This window comes from Rattus norvegicus, chromosome 5 (genome assembly GCF_021556685.1).
Source record: "Rattus norvegicus strain SHRSP/BbbUtx chromosome 5, alternate assembly SHRSP_T2T, whole genome shotgun sequence".
NCBI lineage: Eukaryota > Metazoa > Chordata > Mammalia > Rodentia > Muridae > Rattus > Rattus norvegicus.
Genome location: NC_141538.1, coordinates 154715755 through 154734463, shown reverse-complemented (window position 1 = coordinate 154734463; position 18709 = coordinate 154715755). Strand labels below are relative to the sequence as shown.

At 41.9% G+C, this 18709-nt stretch overlaps 1 protein-coding gene across 2 annotated transcripts in view; it reads right to left on the bottom strand.

The window, feature by feature from the left end:
* Luzp1 (leucine zipper protein 1) overlaps window positions 1–18143 on the bottom strand; it is a 76691-nt gene extending 58548 nt beyond the window's left edge. The window contains exon 1 of one of the 2 annotated variants that reach the window (XM_087551311.1): window positions 18054–18143. The gene's annotated coding sequence lies outside the window, so the exon portion shown is untranslated. 2 annotated transcript variants of the gene reach the window in all.
* Window positions 18144–18709: the final 566 nt, after the last annotated feature.

Genomic DNA, 18709 nt, shown 5'->3' with positions numbered 1-18709 from the left:
TCCGGAAAAAAAAAGGGGGGAGCTGGGGGTAGGGGGAACACCAGAAGCCAAGTGTTATGGCTGTAACTACAACAGCCATGAGGAAAGGGTGGCAGGAAGATCAGGGACACAGAGAGGACACAGAGAGGGACACATAGTGAGAGCCCCAGCAAAGAGTATGAAATAATAACTTCAGTTAAGTAATGTAGCAGGGGCGGCTCTGATGCTTTGATTTAATCTGGAATCTGTGTTTTCTGATGCTGAAGGTCCTTGCCCTTAATTGGTTTTTGATCAATAAATTTGCCAGTGGCCAATGGCTGAGCATGGGGCGGGACACTGAGCATTGGCACGGGTAGGGCACAAAGAGAATGGGGGGTAGGGGAGAGGAGAGGAGTATGAGCAGTCAACCAGCCATGCGAGATTCCCGGCTGGGCCTAGGGTACCAGGGGAAGATTTAGGAGTGGAGTGCCCGGTGGTTTTTAAGAATAACTGGCATGAGAGAGAGAGAGAGAGAGAGAGTGTGTGTGTGTGTGTGTGTGTGTTTTCTATTCTCCGGTCCAGGACAGTCCTGGGGGTGTGCCCACATGTGACCAGTAAGGAGCACAAAGCAGGCAGCCAAAATTATCCACAACAAAGAAGTAATCACAAATAATTCTCAGTTTGCTCAACCTCAAATTTTTATTTTATCCTTTTTCATTTATGCCATTTAGTCCTATCTCTACCCTCAACAAAACCTCTCCACTACATTCCTGTGTTTATGTATATTTCCTCATGCACAAGGACACGCACACATGTGTACATGGGTAAGCAATGGTGCATAGAAACCAGAGGTGAATGTTGGGTGTCCTGCTTTGTCACTCTCTGCCTTCATTTCTTCACATGCTGTCCCTCACTGAACCTGGTCCTTGCCGGTTTTCTGCTAAGCTTTGTGCCTTCTGCTCAGTTGTGGGGTTGCAGGTGTCAGAGGTCACACTTAATTCTTTTTGTCACTCAGGTCCTCTTATCCACTGAATCCTCCAATATATCCCATTTTTATTTTTCCACTCAACCCCTAAGTTCATGCCTCAGTAGTATTCACACTTAAATTTTTTAATATAGCTATTAAATATGTAAGTACATCATTTAATCTATCCATCTCCCTAATTCTTCCCATAACTCATCCATACCTTGCTCTCTTACATTACAATTTCTTTAAAACAAACCAACCAACAAACAAACAAACAAACAAACAAAAAACTTTAACTGGAACTGAGCATGGTGGCATGTGCTTGTAATCCCAGCACTTATGAGGCTAAAGCAAAAATATTGTTGCAAGTTTGAGGCCAGCCTATGCTACACTGCAAACAGCAGGCCACCAAGGACTAAACAGCAAAACTGTGAGAGGGGGAGGGGTACGGGGACTGAAGAGATGGCTCAGAAGTTAAGACCACTGGCTGCTCCTCCAGAGGGCCCAGGTTTGGTTCCCAGCACCTACATGATGGCTCACAACCATCTGTTACACTAATTCCAGGGGATCCTATGCCCTCTTCTTACCACAAGGCACATAAGAGATGTACAGACATATAAGCAAGCAAAGCACTCATACACATAAAATACAACAGTAAGATTTGTTTAAACAAAATAAAAAACTCCTTTTAACCCTCCACTTCATTAATAACAGTCTACAATTTCAAACATATCATGTCACTACCTAATTCATAAACTTTCAATGTCTCCCCAAAGTTGACAAGATCAAGTGTAAATTCCGCAGTGTGAGCACTACTGGCTGTTAATCTTAATCTTAGCTCCTTCACAGTCCATACTGTGTCATACAGGTCTTCTCAGGCCCATCCATCACACAAGTGTGTCCCAATCTCAGTATCTTCAGTTTGCAGGTTTGCATTGCCCGAGTCTGGAATACCATCCTCCTCCTTCCTGCCAATTCAAATCCAGCATATAAAACTTGCTGACTAACTATCTTCGTGAAGTCCTCAGACTAAACTTAGTAAACCACAGACTCATTTCCAGACAAATCAGTAACATGACAAATTTTACTGTAGTCACTCTACAATGGCACTTCAAAGGACACTCATGTACATTTTGCACAAAGGGAAGTATGTAGCACTTAAACCTGATCTCCTCCAAGATACCTTTCTCTTGCCTGCTTTTAGGCTCTGCCTTCTGTAGTGTATTTCATGTTTCTCATCCTCATGTGCTTATTTGGAAAAACAAGCTCTTGAAATGAGGCTTGTCTTTGAACCAGTAGTCAGTCTATCTCCCTTGTTTCGGTTCAATACAGTTAAGGAACTGTTTCCTGTCTTCCCAATTAGAATTTTAAGAGTCGTATGTGGCACTCTTTTTGTCTTTTTGTTTGTCCTATATTAACTACTCTGGGGTTGATCACAAAACCAGTACTATAAACAGAACATACATACATACATACATACATACATACATACATACATGTGTGTATATATATACATATATATGTGTGTGTGTATATATATATCCTGTTTTTAAAATCTGATGTGACAGTAGCCAAAATTGTACATGAAGTCATTTCTCATCTTCCCTCCTCCCCTGAACACAAACTGCACATTTCTAGATTATCCCTGTTACTTCACATGATCACTAATTTTGCACTCCACTAACTCTTAATTATGACCTGGAATTTCATTCTTTCTTTAGCATCTCCTCAGTCTCTCTTTGATCCTTTACCTACCTCACTATTTTCCTTTTCTTTTTAATCATACATTTTTTTATTTTTCTTTCTATATTGGGGTCTGAACCCCAGCTATGATATGTAAACACACCCCAGCACTCTATTTATGTGTTGTGTGGAATGTGTGTGTGTCTGTCTGTCTTTCTGTCTGTCTGTCTGTCTGTCTGTGTTAGGGTTACTACTGCTGTGATGAAACACCATGACCAAAGTAACTTTAAGAGGAAAAGGTTTATTTCACTTACATATCCTGAATCACAGCCCATAGAGGAAACTAAGACAGGAATTTAAACTTGGCAGGAACCTAGAAGCATGAGCAATGGAGGGATGCTGCCTACTGGCTTGCTCCTCATGGCTTGTTCAACCTGCTTTCTTATAGAAACCAGGACCACCAGCTCAGGGATGGCCACATTTAAAATGGGCTGGGCCCTCAAATATCAAATCTTAAGAAAACACCCTACAAACTTACCTACGGCCCAGTCTTATGGAGAAATTTCTCAATTGAGGGTTCTCCTCCAAGCTAACTATGGATTGTGTCAAACTGACATAAAACTAGCCTGAACAATGTGCACGTGTTACTGAGAAACCTAACTAAGCATGGGCCTCCAGCATGTTAAGCAAGCTCTACTACTGAGCTACACCCAATCTCTCCAAATTTTTATGCTTACTGTCAAATTGATTTAGAATCTAACCTCAAAAATGTTAGTTAACCTAATCATGAGACAAGTTCCTACAGAAAAGACATTGATAATGTCTAATCTTATCAAAGTACATTTAGAATATCTCATGTACAACTGTGGCAGAAAGAAAAAAATTAAGTATTCCTGCAAGGCCTGGTGGCACCCACCTGTGTAATCATAGAAAGGGAGGGAGGAGGGAAGAGGAGGAGGAGGAGGAGGAACAGAGATGTGCTGGGGAGATGGCTCAGTGGATCTAAGCACTTATCATTTGAGCCTAACAGCCTGAGTTTGGAACCCCAGAACCCTCATAAAGCCAGATGTTGTCATATGTACTTCTGTAACCCTGATGTACCCTAAAGGGGAAATAGAAGGTTGAGACCAAAGAATTTCCTGAACCTTGCAGGCCAACTACCTGGTGTACACAGCAGTGAATAAGAGACCCTGTCTCAAACAAGGTTAAAGACTGACACCCAAAGTTGTCCTCTGATCTCTACATGCATCGTGTACCTGGTACATACATGCACACACACACACACACACACACACACACACACACACACACCCCACACACACCAAAAAACAACAACAACAACAACACACCATGGTACAAGGCCTGCCTGGTATGTATAAAATGCTGGGCTTAATCACTAGTATTCCAAAAGTAAAAAATAAAAGACTTTAAAACATAGCATTCCTTACCTAAACCTACAAGAGACCATCACAGTCAGACACAGGTAACTATCTACCTGTCTAACTCAATTTCTAAGTAGCTTACAGCAGCTACTGTTAGTCTCCCATGTAGACATTTAATGAATCTCTACAACCATCAACGTCTAAATGAGATTATGCTGGTTTAGCAAAGTGGAAATCGTAAGTTCTCCTCCCTCTAAGACACACAACCTCACTAGCCCCGGGTAGTCGTCTAGGTTTCTTGTGCCAGGTATAATTTCTTTTTGGTTGAATGGGTCTTAAGAACTATTAAAGAGCTGCTGCTTACGACTATCAAGGTATTCGTGTGGAAGAGGAGACAGAAAGATTGTAAAAGCCAGAGGATAAGAGAATTCACTATGAAATTTTGTTTCCTAGTAATAACAAAAGCTATACCTATAGTCTCATCAACATGACTGCCTTAAACAAGAACTAAACAAGGACATTAGACACACTAAACTCAACAGGGAAAATCCTAGTAAGCCTCACAAAGAACTACAAGCTGGGGCTGGAGAGATGGCTCAGCGGTTAAGAGGTCCTGAGTTCAATTCCCAACAACCACATGGTGACTCACAGCCATCTGTAATGCAATCTGATGCCCTCTTCTGGTTTCTGAAGACAGCTACAGTGTACTTATATATAATAAATAAATAAAATCTTTAAAAAAAAAAAGAAAGAAAGAAAGAAAGGAAGGAAGGAAGGAAGGAAGGAAGGAAGGAAGGAAGGAAGGAAGGAAGAAAGAACGAATGAACTTCAGGCAACTAAGGAATGCTGAGATCTGGTGAAATAGTCTTCTCCAGGGAAGAACACAACAATTGGTTATCCAATGCCAAATGATAGCCCTGAGAACATACATATAAGTAACATTATACAGACTGAGCAGTATATTTATGTATTTAGGAAAATGCGTTTTGTGTGTGTGTGTGTGTGTGTGTGTGTGTGTGTACATACATGTGTGTAACAACACTTAATGAAAAAAAGAGACCATGAATCTGAAAGAGAACAAGAAGGAGTATATAGAAGGGCTTGGAAGGAAATGGAAGTGGGAAATGATGTAATTATATCTCAAAAAATAAACAAAAAACCTGAAATCTAAAAATGATATTCTTCATACCAGTATGACAAAGTATTGATTGATTGTATTTCTTAGGGAAAAAATGTATTCCATGTACATAGTTGATAAAACGATCAGTGTGCTGGCTTGAACAACTGAGTTCTAAGGTAAATTTAAGAATCTTGACACTTGACACCTGAAGCTAACTGACCCTTCAAATCTATAAAGTAGAAACAATCTAATCTATACCAAAGTGTTCATACATAAATAGATGCTGTCTGGCTAAGATGTATTTTATCTTTCTACTTGAACTTCTCATCTTCTGCAGAAAACTTACACAAATAACCCTTGGTAAGTGAGTCTGGAAAACAGATTTCACCCTTGTAACTAAAGTTTAATCTGTTACTTTACAGATTTGGCCATCAACAGACCATAAAACATTTCCTTTTCATTTCTGTTTGAGAAAGGGTCTCCCTATAAAGCCCTGTCTGGTCTCCAACTTACAATCCTCCTGCCTCAACCGCCTGTTGGGATTACAGTCCTGTTCTACCATACCTAGCATAAACTAACACATTATTTTTTAAGGTTACAAATAAATATCACATTGATATTAGTACAGGCTAACAGTTCATCAAGAGACTTCCAAACTCAACCAGAACACAAGCTTAACAAGCTGTACTTAAGCAATGATTTTAACAGGTCTAAAACAAGGATGTCTTATAAAGGGAGTCATTTTAGAAAGCAAGGCTCTCTTCTCCTATTCATACAATGAAGACTCAAAGCCTCTGAACACCACTTGTAGGATTCTCACAGGCAAGCCTCACACAAAGAAACCCCAGTCTTTACCTTTTAGAATTACATGGCCTCTCATTTGAGGCCAAAAACACTCACTTACTTTACTCACCAGGCTTGCCTAACTGCCAAAGGTCAAACATAAACCTCTTAAAAATGAAGATTCGTCAGGTTTAGAAAATGTACAACACACTCTGAAAACGAATTCAAAGAAAGAACAGCAGCTCTCCTTTACACACAGGATATACATCCAAGACTCTAGTGAATACCTTAAAGTTGAGGGAAGAAACTTGAATATACTATGTTTTGCCCTATATGAACCTATGATACAGCTTACCTTATAAATTAGGCAATAAGGAGATTAATAGAAAATAGAATAATTAAAATAAAATATTATAATAAAACTTTAGAAGATAATTATCTTCAAAAAGACAAAAATGGGAGGGAAATAAAACTTTAAAATGTCAGGCATAATAGTATACATCTGTAATCTCAGAATATTGAAGCAGGAAAATCAGAGTTCAAGGGCAGCTTCAGGTCCATGAGACCTTGTCTAAAAAAATTAAGCTGAATTTTATTTTAAAATGGGAGTGGGGGAAGCTTGGTGTATGGCTTTGCATATACCAAGCAAGGTGTGTGGCTTTAATCCCAGCACTCAGAAGGCAAAGGCAGGCAGGTCTCTGAGTTTGAGGCTAGCCTGGTGTACAGAAGCAGTTCTAGGACAGCTACATACAAAAACCCTCTCAAAAAAAGTTTAAGGGGCAGAGAGGGATTCTTGCTAGAATGAGACCTAGGCCCTTGCACACACTAAGCACGTTCCACCACGTAGTTACTGTCATAATCCCAAGTCAAGAATTATCTTAGACCAAAGATTGACTTCAGGTAACAAACCACGAAAAAATAAAACCAGACAAGGGGGCCACTATATAGAAAGTTCAGTTTAGAATCCTATCAAGTAAATACAAAACTTCCCACTTTAGAAAGCTCTGACATTAGTATTTGAAAAGTTATCCTAGTACCTTCCAGATAGCTCAAGGTGGAGTATGTAACCATAAAATTACACAGCAAGAAATCTAGAGGGGCTGGGGATTTAGCTCAGTGGTAGAGCGCTTACCTTGGAAGCGCAAGGCCCTGGGTTCGGTCCCCAGCTCCGGAAAAAAAAAAAGAACCAAAAAAAAAAAAAAAAAAGAAATCTAGAACCCCTAAATACCACAACTGATCTATGTAAAATTATACTGAAAAGTCACAGAAAACAAATGAAATTAAACTACCACATTTCCTAAATATTTGCTTACAAAGGGCTTCTGAAGACACAGTATTTCTTCATATATTCAGAACAGTGCTTGGGACATTATAATAACTAATGTAAAAATCACTGTTGTATGTATGTATATACATGTATGTATGTATATTCTTTAGAACAGTGCTTGGGACATTATTATAACTAATGTAAAAGTCCTTTAGATCTATACCTGGAATAAGAAAAAGACAATGCTGAACAATATTAGTATCATTATCCCGAAATGATTTAATATTTAACTTAAAATAATTTTAAGCAGCTCAATAGTTTGAAGTATTTATAGTCTCTTACCAGGAATTTCCATTTTTAGTTGCAAAGCTGATCTGTAAATGATGGAGCAGGGCTATCAACTCTAAAGATTTTTTTGTCGCCAAAGTTTATCATTTGTCTCATTATATTAAAATTAAAAGTCAATATACTGAAGTTTACTACTGGCTTCACATACTTATACATGTGAATGTGTTATACCTATTTTTATTTTTTTTAAAGATTTATTTATTTATCATATACAAGTACACTGTAGCTGTCTTCAGACACACCAGAAGAGGGTATCAGATCCCATTACAGATGGTTGTGAGACACCATGTAGTTGCTGGGAATTGAACTCATGACCTCTGGAAGAGCAGTCGGTGCTCTTAACCACTGAACCATCTCTCCAGCCCCCTATACCTATTTTTTAACTAATCTATTAGTTGGAATAAAAGAGTTAAAAAGCAAATAATCGGGGCTGGGGATTTAGCTCAGTGGTAGAGCGCTTACCTAGGAAGCGCAAGGCCCTGGGTTCGGTCCCCAGCTCCAAAAAAAAAAAAGAACCAAAAAAAAAAAAAAAAAAAGCAAATAATCTTATTTCAGAAAACATTTCAAAATTTATAAAGAAAAAGACAACGGTGATATTACAGAAATTAACAAAATTACTCCAATCTCTTTCAGAAATGTCACCACAATTTGCTTAATAAAACAATTACTAGATTACTCTGGAATCTATGGTATAATTCCATCAGGAAAGTAAAAATAACCACTGATTTAAAATATATGGTAGGACTCTCTTAAAACAGAGATTTATGGGCTGGTGAGATGGCTCAGTGGTTAAGAGCACTGATTGCTTCTCCAGAGGTCCTGAGTTCAATTCCCAGCAACCACATGGTGGCTCACAACCATCTGTAAAGAGATCCGATGCCCTCTTCTGGTGTATCTGAAGACAGCTACAGTGTACTTATATAAATTAAATAAATAAATCTTTAAAAAAATAGATTTCTATCTATCACTTATTAAAAGATGTCTACTAAATTAATCTGCACTCAGACTGACTCAAAGAACATACACATTATTACTCCTTTAATACAGAAAGGAAGAAGAGCTGCCAAAGAAGTCTGCCAGCAATCTACAGCTTTAAGATTTATTTATGTGCATTTGTGTTTTGCCTGCATATATGTCTGTGTGAGGGTGCCAGGTCCCCTGTAACTGCAGTTACAGACAGTTCTGAGCTGCAATGTGGGTGCTGGAGATTGAAACCAGGTCTTGTGGTAGAGCAGCAAGTGTTCTCAACAGTTGAGCCGTCTGTCCAGTCCCCTTGCTTTAAACAGAGCTGACTGGTTAAAGTTTTCCTGTTTCTTTTCTTCATTTTTTTTTGGGGGGGGGGTATGTATCTGTTCATGTGAGTGTGTGCAAATGAGCATGCAGACGTGTACACAATGTTTGTGCAAGTGGAGGCTAGAGGCCAGCATTGTCTTTCCTCAATTACTCACCTTTCTCCCATTTTACAGACAGTCTCTCACTATGACTATATAGCTCTTAGCTAGTCTGGAATTCAGTACACAGACCAAGCTGACCTCCATTTCAGAGAGAAAGACCTGCCTCTGCCTCCCAGTTACTGGGATTGCTGGTGGGTATCTCATGCTCAGTTCACCATCTTTTGAGACACAGGAACTCATCGACTCAGCTGGCCAATGAGCTTCAGGGATCCACCTTATCTCTACCACCCCTGTACTGGGGTTAACAACACATGCTGGACTTTTACATGAGTGTTGGGGATCCAACCTCAAATGTTTGCATGACAGGCACTTTACCAACTAAGTCAAAACAACCCGTATTTTGTTTCTTGTTTGATCTGTGTATGAGGGCAACCTTCTACTTTGTTCAAGACAAGGAATCATTTGCTCCTACAGACTCCATGATGGCTGGCCTGAGAGCATTCAGGGATTCTTCTATTTCTGCCTTCTATCTTTAGTAGAAGCATTAGAATCACACATGTTATCCTGCCAGGCTTTGCATAAGCTCTGAACTTAGGTCCTCATGCTTGTGTGACAAGTGCTTTACCCATTGAGTTATCCCTATTTTGTTTCTGTTTTTGAGACAAAGCCTCATCACACAGCCCAAGCCTTAAAAACATGATCCCCATTTTAGCCTCCACATCAATCCCAGTTTTGAGATTACAGACATGTGCCACAAACTCCAGGAGCTCAGAATTTTCATTATCAGCAGGACCAATAAAATATTAATCAAAAAATAACTCAAATGAGATACTACCTGATATCTCACTTCAGTTAATGAAGTGAGTCCAATCAGAGAGTCTTACAAATGCACAGAGCAAGCACCTTCCCCAGTGGAAACTCTGCTTAGTTCTTCACTAGTGAGAGGTTTCAGAGGAACAAGTGCTTTGTGGCTGCAAGGCTGAACTTCTGAACTCTCCTACCATATCAGCCTACTGATGGACTTAGTGCATTCCTACCTTCTGGACTAAAGAAATATTATGTAGAATTCCAGTCTTAAAAAAAAGAATCCATGGGGCTGGAGAGGCGGCTCAGTGGTTAAGAGCACTGACTGCTCTTCCGGAGGTCCTAAATTCCCAGCAACCACATAGTGACTCACAACCATCTGTAGTGAGATCTGATGCCCTCTTCTGGTGTGTCTGAAGACAGCTAAACAGGGATGGGGCAATCTCTAGTGAGATGTCTCAGTGGGCTGTTGCTATGAGAGTTTGGGTTCAGGTCCCCAGCACCCACATAAAACTTGATAAAGTAACCCCAGCATAAATGGGAGAAAGAGACAAGCAGATCTCAAAAGTCTGCTGACCAGCCAGTCTAGTCAATCACTGTTCACTATTCCAAGTTCATTAAGAGAACTGTTCTCAAAATATGAGGGAGATGGATACAGGAAAACACCTGATGCTCTGCTCATCGAATGCACGCACACAAAATACCCTTTACCGAGGACCTACCATGTGTGGTGTTCAGTGAAATGATTAGAGATGACTAAGTAATATAAACAATTTCTGAATACAAATTCCTTATCAAATTATGCGATTAAGATATAAGCTAGTATGGGAGTTGAAGCAATGGCTTAGCAGTTAGGAATCTTAGCTGCTCTTCCAAAGGATCAGAGTACGGCTACCAGTTCTGATGATGGACACCTCAAAACTGCCTATAACTCTAGCTCTAAGGGACCTCATTACCCTCTTCTGGCCTCCAACATCACCTGCACACATGTTGCAACACTGACACACAGAAACTTTAAAAAAATAAAATAATTTTCTAAAGATAAAAGCTATTAAACTGGTTGGGGATTTAGCTCAGTGGTAGAGCGCTTGCCTAGCAAGCGCAAGGCCCTGGGTTCGGTCCCCAGCTCCAAAAAAAAGAAAAAAAAAGCTATTAAACTAACCAAAAACATAGCAAATATTAGCCTTACGACTTGTAAGAAGACTTCTGGGAGAGCCAGCATGATGACTACATGGGTAAAGGTGCCTGCTGCCAAGCCTGGTGACCTGAATTAGGTCTCTGAAATACACATCAAGGTGGAAAAGAAAGTCAACTCCACGACTCCATAAACTTGTCCTTTGACCTCATCACACAAGCATACAGGACACACAAAGTAAATGATTAGTGTTTTTGTTTTGTTTTTTCTTTTTTGAGAGAGAGAAAGAGAACAACAAAATGGTTCAGTGGATACAGGCACTTACTAAGCCTGACAACCTGAGTTTGACCCAGGCCTTGAAGAGAGAAATATACACAAATACCCTTCTCTAGCCTCCATACATATACTGTGGTATGCAAACATGTGCGTGCAAACACATACACAATAAATGTAATCTGTCTTCTTTTTTGAGACTGGGTCTCACTATGTAACTGTTTGTCCTGAAACTCGTTATGTAGGCCAGTCAGCCTTGAACTCACAAAGATCCACTTGCCTCTGCATCCCAAATACTGGGATTAAACACATGCACCACTATATCTATTTATATTTTGTTTTAATTTTTTTAATATTTTTGATAAAGAAGCTTTTGATCCCACAAGATAAATAAGGATTAAGACAAGCCAATATTATTTGCCAAGAACATAAGGAATATCAATAAAAATACTATATAAACAGAGGTTTTTTACTTTTATTACATCTTTATTTATTTACTTCCTATGCATGTATGTGTGTGCATATATGTGTATGTTTGCCTGATATGGCATACATGTAGCGGTCAACGGACAACTTATAAGAATTGTTGCTCTCCTTCCACCATAAGAGTCTCAGACCAGATTTAGGCTGTTTAGGCTTGGTGGTAAACACTTTTACCTGCTGAACCATCTCAACAGCACAGAGGACAATAAATTTACTATGCCAAAGTCGGGATAACAGCAATGAGGACAGCTGATTCTTGAAGAATGGAAACACTTAAAGAGTAAAGCAGCGGGGTTGGGGATTTAGCTCAGCGGTAGAGCACTTGCCTAGCGAGCGCAAGACCCTGGGTTCGGTCCCCAGCTCCCCAGCTCCCCAGCTCTGGAAAAAAAAGGAAAAAAAAAAAAGAGTAAAGCAGCACCAAGTGGTGGCCGCAGTGGTGGTGGTGCACATCTTTAAGCCTAGCACTTGGGAGGCAGAGGCAAGTGGATTTCTGAGTTTAAGGCCAGCCTAATCTACAAAGTGAGTTCCAGGACATCCAGGGAGAGAACCCTGTCTTGAAAAACTAAGGGGGTTGGGAGGTAGGAGGCTAAAAAGATGCTACAAAGGTGTTAACTTTGGAATATAATTAACTATTTATTAAATACAATATATCATACTGTGCTAGGTATTAGGGATACATACACTCAAGAACAAAACAAATGACTTCTTTGCTCCTATGGCTTGTAGTAGGAAAACAGATAATAATCATGCATGCAGGTATATCATTATAAATCATAATAGGTCCTACGAAGAAAAGCAACAAAAGCCAATAATAGAGAGTAACGGGAAAGGACTAACAAGACAGGGGAGTGAGAGGTATCTCTGATACACAACATAAACTGAGGCACTCGGGAGGCAAAGGCAGGTGGATCTCTGAGTTCAATGTCAGCAAAGTTAGTTCCAGGACAGTTAGTTCTAAAACCCTGTCTAGAAGAAGAAAACAAAAACACAACAACAACAACAAAAACAAAAACCTCTCCCAGAGCAGAGACAGGTGAAGTCCACTATTAAAAGAATAATCGGGGTTGGGGATTTAGCTCAGTGGTAGAGCGCTTGCCTAGGAAGCGCAAGGCCCTGGGTTCGGTCCCCAGCTCCAAAAAAAAGAACCAAAAAAAAAAAGAATAATCATTTAAAGGGATTAAAAAAAAACTGTCTCTGGACAAATATGAGGGACCAGGGTTCAGATCCCAGCACCAACTTAAAAATCTAGAGGTTTCACAAATGCCACAATTCTCCAGTCAACCACAGATTGCTCAGCTCTTCCTCCCTTTCTCTTTCTCCCTCCCTTTCCACGTCTCTTCCTGAGTCTTCAAGCCCTGCCTACAGAACATCCCAACACACACACACACACACACACACACACACACACACACACACACACACAGTCTCTCTCTCTCACACAATTTTCCCTCTCAAACACATAAATCTTTACAAAAGAATAAATTTAAACCCAGGCAACTCAGTTAACTACTATCTCAAAATTCAAGGTAAGAACAGGCTGGGGATAGAGTTCTGCAGAAGAGCACTTACCTACCATATGTGATATCACGTACCACAAACTAAACCAAAGCAGAAAAGGTATGGTAGGTTTTTAAAGTGTTATCCAAGTTTATAATAACACATAGTTAACAATACGACTTGGTCAGGGCATGGACGGTATGTGTCTACAGTTCTATAATTCTAGTGCTCAGGCAACTGAGACGTGAGGATACTCATGGCAACCTGAGATGCATTAAAAAGAGGGGTGGGGGAGAAAAAATTGGCAGAGCACTTACCCAGCATATGTAATCCCCTGCAATGCACACACACTATAATTACTCCCTTAGCTACACAGTGAGTCTGAGGTCAGCCTGGGCTATAGGGGACCCTGTCTCAAAACTCAAATTAAATAAATAAATAAGACTGTCCAGATAAAACAGAGCGAGGGCACAGGCTGAGTATGAAGTTCCCGAACAACAAACTACAGTGATGGGAACTGTGGATCATATGTAAAGGGAAGGAGTGGCTCAAACAGTAAATGAATAGAAGTACCACACTTTAAAATGATAAATGCTGAGTATAAGAAGGGAACTGTGCAATAAAAGATGGGCTACAAATTTGTTAGCACTGAGGAGGCTTCTCTAGGAACTAAGGCAAGGAGAAAACAGCAGCAGCAGGCCTACTACACTGCAGCTCGAATCTTTTTTTTTTTTCCCCCGGAGCTGGGGACCAAACCCAGGGCCTTGCGCTTGCTAGGCAAGCTCTCTACCGCTGAGCTAAATCCCCAGCCCAAATTGCCCCCCCCCCCAGCTGGGGACCGAACCCAGGGCCTTTGCTTGCTAGGCAAGCGCTCTACCACTGAGCTAAATCCCCAACCCCGCAGCTCGAATCTTAACACGGTATCTTAAAGCATGTTCTGAGATACCCCGACCAATACACTACAGTATAATGAAATAAAGAGCCAACCTGTCTGCTCCTCACTGGGTCTCAAAGTAACTGATCTGAGCTCAGCTCCCCTGTGTATAAAATAAGGATAATAACTACTTCATAACTATGAAGTAAGCTACTATAATTTTCTTCCTACAGTCACCCAAAATGTTGAGTCGTCTGGAGGGCATTTTAATTTAATTATCATGTCCTAATAGTAGAAGGAGGGAAGGACAATAGTTGATGCTAACAAGATTTTCCCTTCTCAGACAAATTCACAAATGGGAATGGAGGACTGTACAACATAAATAAAAATGAGAGAGAAAGAAGGAAACAAATAGAATTGTGGCTGCTTCTAGACTCTGGAATCTAAAAGATCTGCAGGAAAGGTTTTAGCATTTCCTAAGAAAGACCTGAGCTACAGCAATTTGAGTCGAGTTTAGTGACTCAAAAATATAAGGAAAGAAAAATCAGATGTCTTCCTAGCAAGTCACAAATTCTGCCTAATATATCCTCTCCTTTGAAAAATATTGGCTAAAATAAGTCAGAGATCAATTTGTTACACATGGGAAGGTAAGACTCTCAAACATCTCACAGCATCCTGACCCTTAAGTATTATGTGAACATGTTTACATTTTACAGAGATGGCTCAGAGTACTGGCTGCTCTTCCACAGGACCCTGGTTCAATTTCCAACACCCACATGGCAGCTCACAACTGTCTAACTCCAGTTCTAGAAGAACCAAACCCTCACACAAATATACACCAACACTACTGCACATAAAAATAAAAACAAATCGTTAAAAAACAAACAAACAACAAGAAACTATAGCCAGATGGTGGTGGCACAGCACACATGGGAAGTAAACAGATCTCGGAAAGTTTGAGGCTAGCCTGATCTACAGAGTTCTAGGACAGCCAGTGCTGCACAGAGAAACCCAGTCTTGAAAAAAAAAATGAAAATTTAACTAGAATTACTGTTAGCAAAAATATATCCTATGGCCTAGAAGTAACTAAAATCTACTTCTTCCCAAATATAGTCATCATTATGCTCTCTTATGCTCAGCATTAAATATTTAAGGTTTCCCTATTTCCTACCAAGTTGGCATATAAATTCCCTAATATTTATTCTGAGATCACAGTATAAAATCTAAGCACAGAAATCTAACCTTCCTTGGGATCAATCTGTTACCAATTCCTTAAAGTTTAAAAGAATAAAGGCAGTAGTAGTAACTTTATAACTGATATAATTCTATAACTTTAGCAAAGCTCAAACTATTCACCTAACATTGACCAATTATATCTTATATAAATTATGTATCAATAACATATACATTCATTCATTCAGCAAATAAATTTACCGAGTGTCTATTATATGCATCAAAATTTGTAACAAATCCTTCAGGTTGGATTATCTGAGTCTTACAAGCAGTGTCCTTTACTGAGTTAGTACTGTCCCAAAACTGTCACATGAAAATGTTTCAATTTCTAGACCCTGAATGTCACTTTAACGGTGGCCTCTAATGCATGATCATTACAACTTTCTACCAACTTCCATTATATAGATGAAATGTCTGAGCACCTTATGTATCCATTGTTTTAATCCAACATACGCAAAACATTAAGCACCTACTATGAAAAGTACAAATTTTTATATAGGCTTTGTACCAAAAACTTGCCGCCAACTCTCTGGAAGAAGGCTATTTATTGTAAAATACTTGAGTGACTTACTCTAAGATCCTCAGTGACCCAGTGGACTGACTCAAAAACGTACAAACTAAGTTTCTCAGTATCCAAGGCAGCATGGGGGAAATAACTGTAGGACTTCCAAACTGACTTGACTTTTGAATTCCAGTGCCACTTCTTACTGGTCATATGCATGAGTTTGGGATAGCCACTTTTACATTCTAGTCTTCAGTTTGCTGGACTGGCATTTCACAGACTTGTTGAGATGACTATATATTATGCTCACTCCCCAGCAGTATTATTGAATGACAACTCAACATTATTAGTTTCCTTTCTTGGTCTTCATGCTTAAAAATAAATAAATAAATAAAAATCAAGGAAGGCTAATTACCAATCCATATCATGGGAACTAGAGAGAGGGCAAAATGTTTAAGCACCCTTCCTGCTCTCCAGTAAACCAAAGTTCAGTTTCCAGCACACATGTCAGGCAACTCCCAACCACAGCTGCCTAAAAGTCTAGGGGGATCTGGCCTCAGAGAGCACCTGAACTCATGTGAACATTCCCAGACACAGGAAGATAAATCTCTTTTCAAGTCCATGCTATTAGTGGATGGTCAGCTGTGAACCTATCCTTCCTACCTTCCCAGTCCAATCCATCCCTTAACCATCCCACTATTTCTAGTTTTTCAAACTTTAGCTGCTATGTTTAGAAAAGTGATTTAATTTTAGAAACCTGGAAAATTCTTCCGAGTAAATTGAGCAAAACCTTAATCTGCCCCAAGGGGAAATTCTGTGCAAAACAATTATTTCTAACAAGAGAAGAATTTTCTAAGGGGGTTATAGAATTTAACCACACAAATGCCACCAAAGATGCACACAAAGTGACAGAAGGCAATCTGGAACATACTGTACAGATTTTTCCCAAAGGAAATATCCTCCCCTCATCTGGGGTTGCTAAATCTTCCTAGGTGATCCGAATTCTTCCTTGCTCTGTCACTATTCAGATCCTTAAGCCAGACCCACAGCGGTTGGTTTAAAAAAAAAAAAAAAAGAAAGAAAGAAAGAAAAGAAATACCCTGAACAAACCCCAATTCTCAAAATTATCTCCCAAAAGGCACAGAGGTCCAGAGAGTATTTTCTCCTCAACGGACAGAAAAGCCACCACGAGGCGCTCAGAAGCACAATTCTTTCCCCCAAGGTCATTCAAGTCATCGAAGGTGCGACAGAGAATCTGCAAGCTCCTTGGTTAAAGAACACTGCGGAGATTTTTTTTTTTTTTTTTTTTTGGAGGTGTGTGAAGGGGGATGGGGGGTTGCCTGCTCTCTTCCCCTCTCCCACCCCGAAGTGTGAGCACCCGCCTCGGCATTTCCGAAACAAGCCACAACAAGCTCTGCAGTGTTAGGAAAGGGGCTGACGCGATGAAGAAACAGATGCTCCACAGCGAGATGGGTCTTTCTCGGCCGGCGGAGGCTCCTGCGAGGTAATTAGCAGAAACCGCAGGCACCGCGGAGAGGTCCCCACTGGGCTGCGGAACCCACCAGCCCCGCGTGCCCCGGACGCCGGCTTCCCCTCTCTAGTCGCCTGGCCAAGCGCAGGCCAAAAGCGGCTCCCGAAACCGCACTTCATTCCTGCGCTTCGGGAAGCCATGGCTCCCTTCCCTGCCGGGCCGCGGGGCGGGGTGCGCGCTGCGGAAAGTTCACCGCGGCGGCGGGAGGGGGCCGGCGGCTACCCGAGTGCCCCTGCAGATTCCACCATTAATTAGTCCTCGGGACTGTCGACTGGCAACTTAAACAAAGCGAATGCCTCGAATTCCTTCCCGGGCCGCGGCGGTCTGGCCGCGAGACGGAGCAGCGCGCCCGCGGGAGTCGCGCGGGCGGGCCGCAGCCCCGGGGCCGACAGCTGCGGACGCCCCGGGGCCGCCGCGGGCCTCTCCCCGTCCCCCGCGCGCCGCGTCCCGCACACCGGCCGCGGCCCTTCCTGTCCGCTCACTTCCTTCCTCCCGGCCCGCCGCCCCGCGGAGCCCGGCGAGGACCCCGACGCCTCCTTGGCCACCACAGCCGCGCTCGCCCTCACTCGGCGTCTCCCCAGTCTCCTCAGAAACGTCCCTCCCCCTCCTCAGGAAGAAAAAAAATCTCTGAGTCTCTCCCTCCAACTCTGGCCACACTCTCTCGGGCTGGCCCACCGGCTCCCCTTCCCGGCTCCGCTTCCAGAAATCGCGCGCACTCCCCGCCGCCCCCGGGACACCCCGGCCGAGATCCTCCCACCCCCTGCACACAGGCCGGACCCCCGGGCCGCCCGCCTGGCCACACTCCCGCCGCCGACTCACCTCAGCGGCTGCGGCCCGCGATCCCGCCGCCAGAGGATCCGGCGCTCAGCTCCCAGCGGCCGGCGCCTACTCAGGCTCCCCCAGACTGACAATGAGGGGCGGGGCCTTGTGTGGCGTCAGCGCTCCGGGGGCGGGGCGGTTGTTAAGCCACGCCCCTCTCTACCTTTCTTTTGCCCTCCCACTTCCAAGCCTAGGGTTTGAACCCAGCCAAGTTTTCATTGCCTTCCTAGCTAGGTGCCCCGGACCTGGGCTAGTTTCCGAAGGAAACCTGACTTGGAAAGCAAGACTGCACTCCAAAGGAACGCTCTCAGAGACGTTAGTGGGAAGGGGGGTGCAGTAAAATCTTCCATGCAAAGGGATTAGAGCCTAAAATGGAGCAATCGCTCAGCCAAACACCATTTAGTGAGAGTGGAGAAGGAACTGGGCGTGGTTCAGAGATCATGACTTCTAGACCCACGAACTCCACATTATTTCCCATGTGCTGCCAGGAAAGTTCTTTCCCATCTATAGTCCTTACTTTTTCCTTCTTTAAAATGGGAATCGGCAGTGGCCAGATGGTCTCAAAAAGTCCCACCAATGTCTTCTATGTGCAAAGTACTAGGGCCCAGAGAACCCTCCCCTAGCCCCTCTGGAGGGAAAGGACTTTAAAGGTAGCC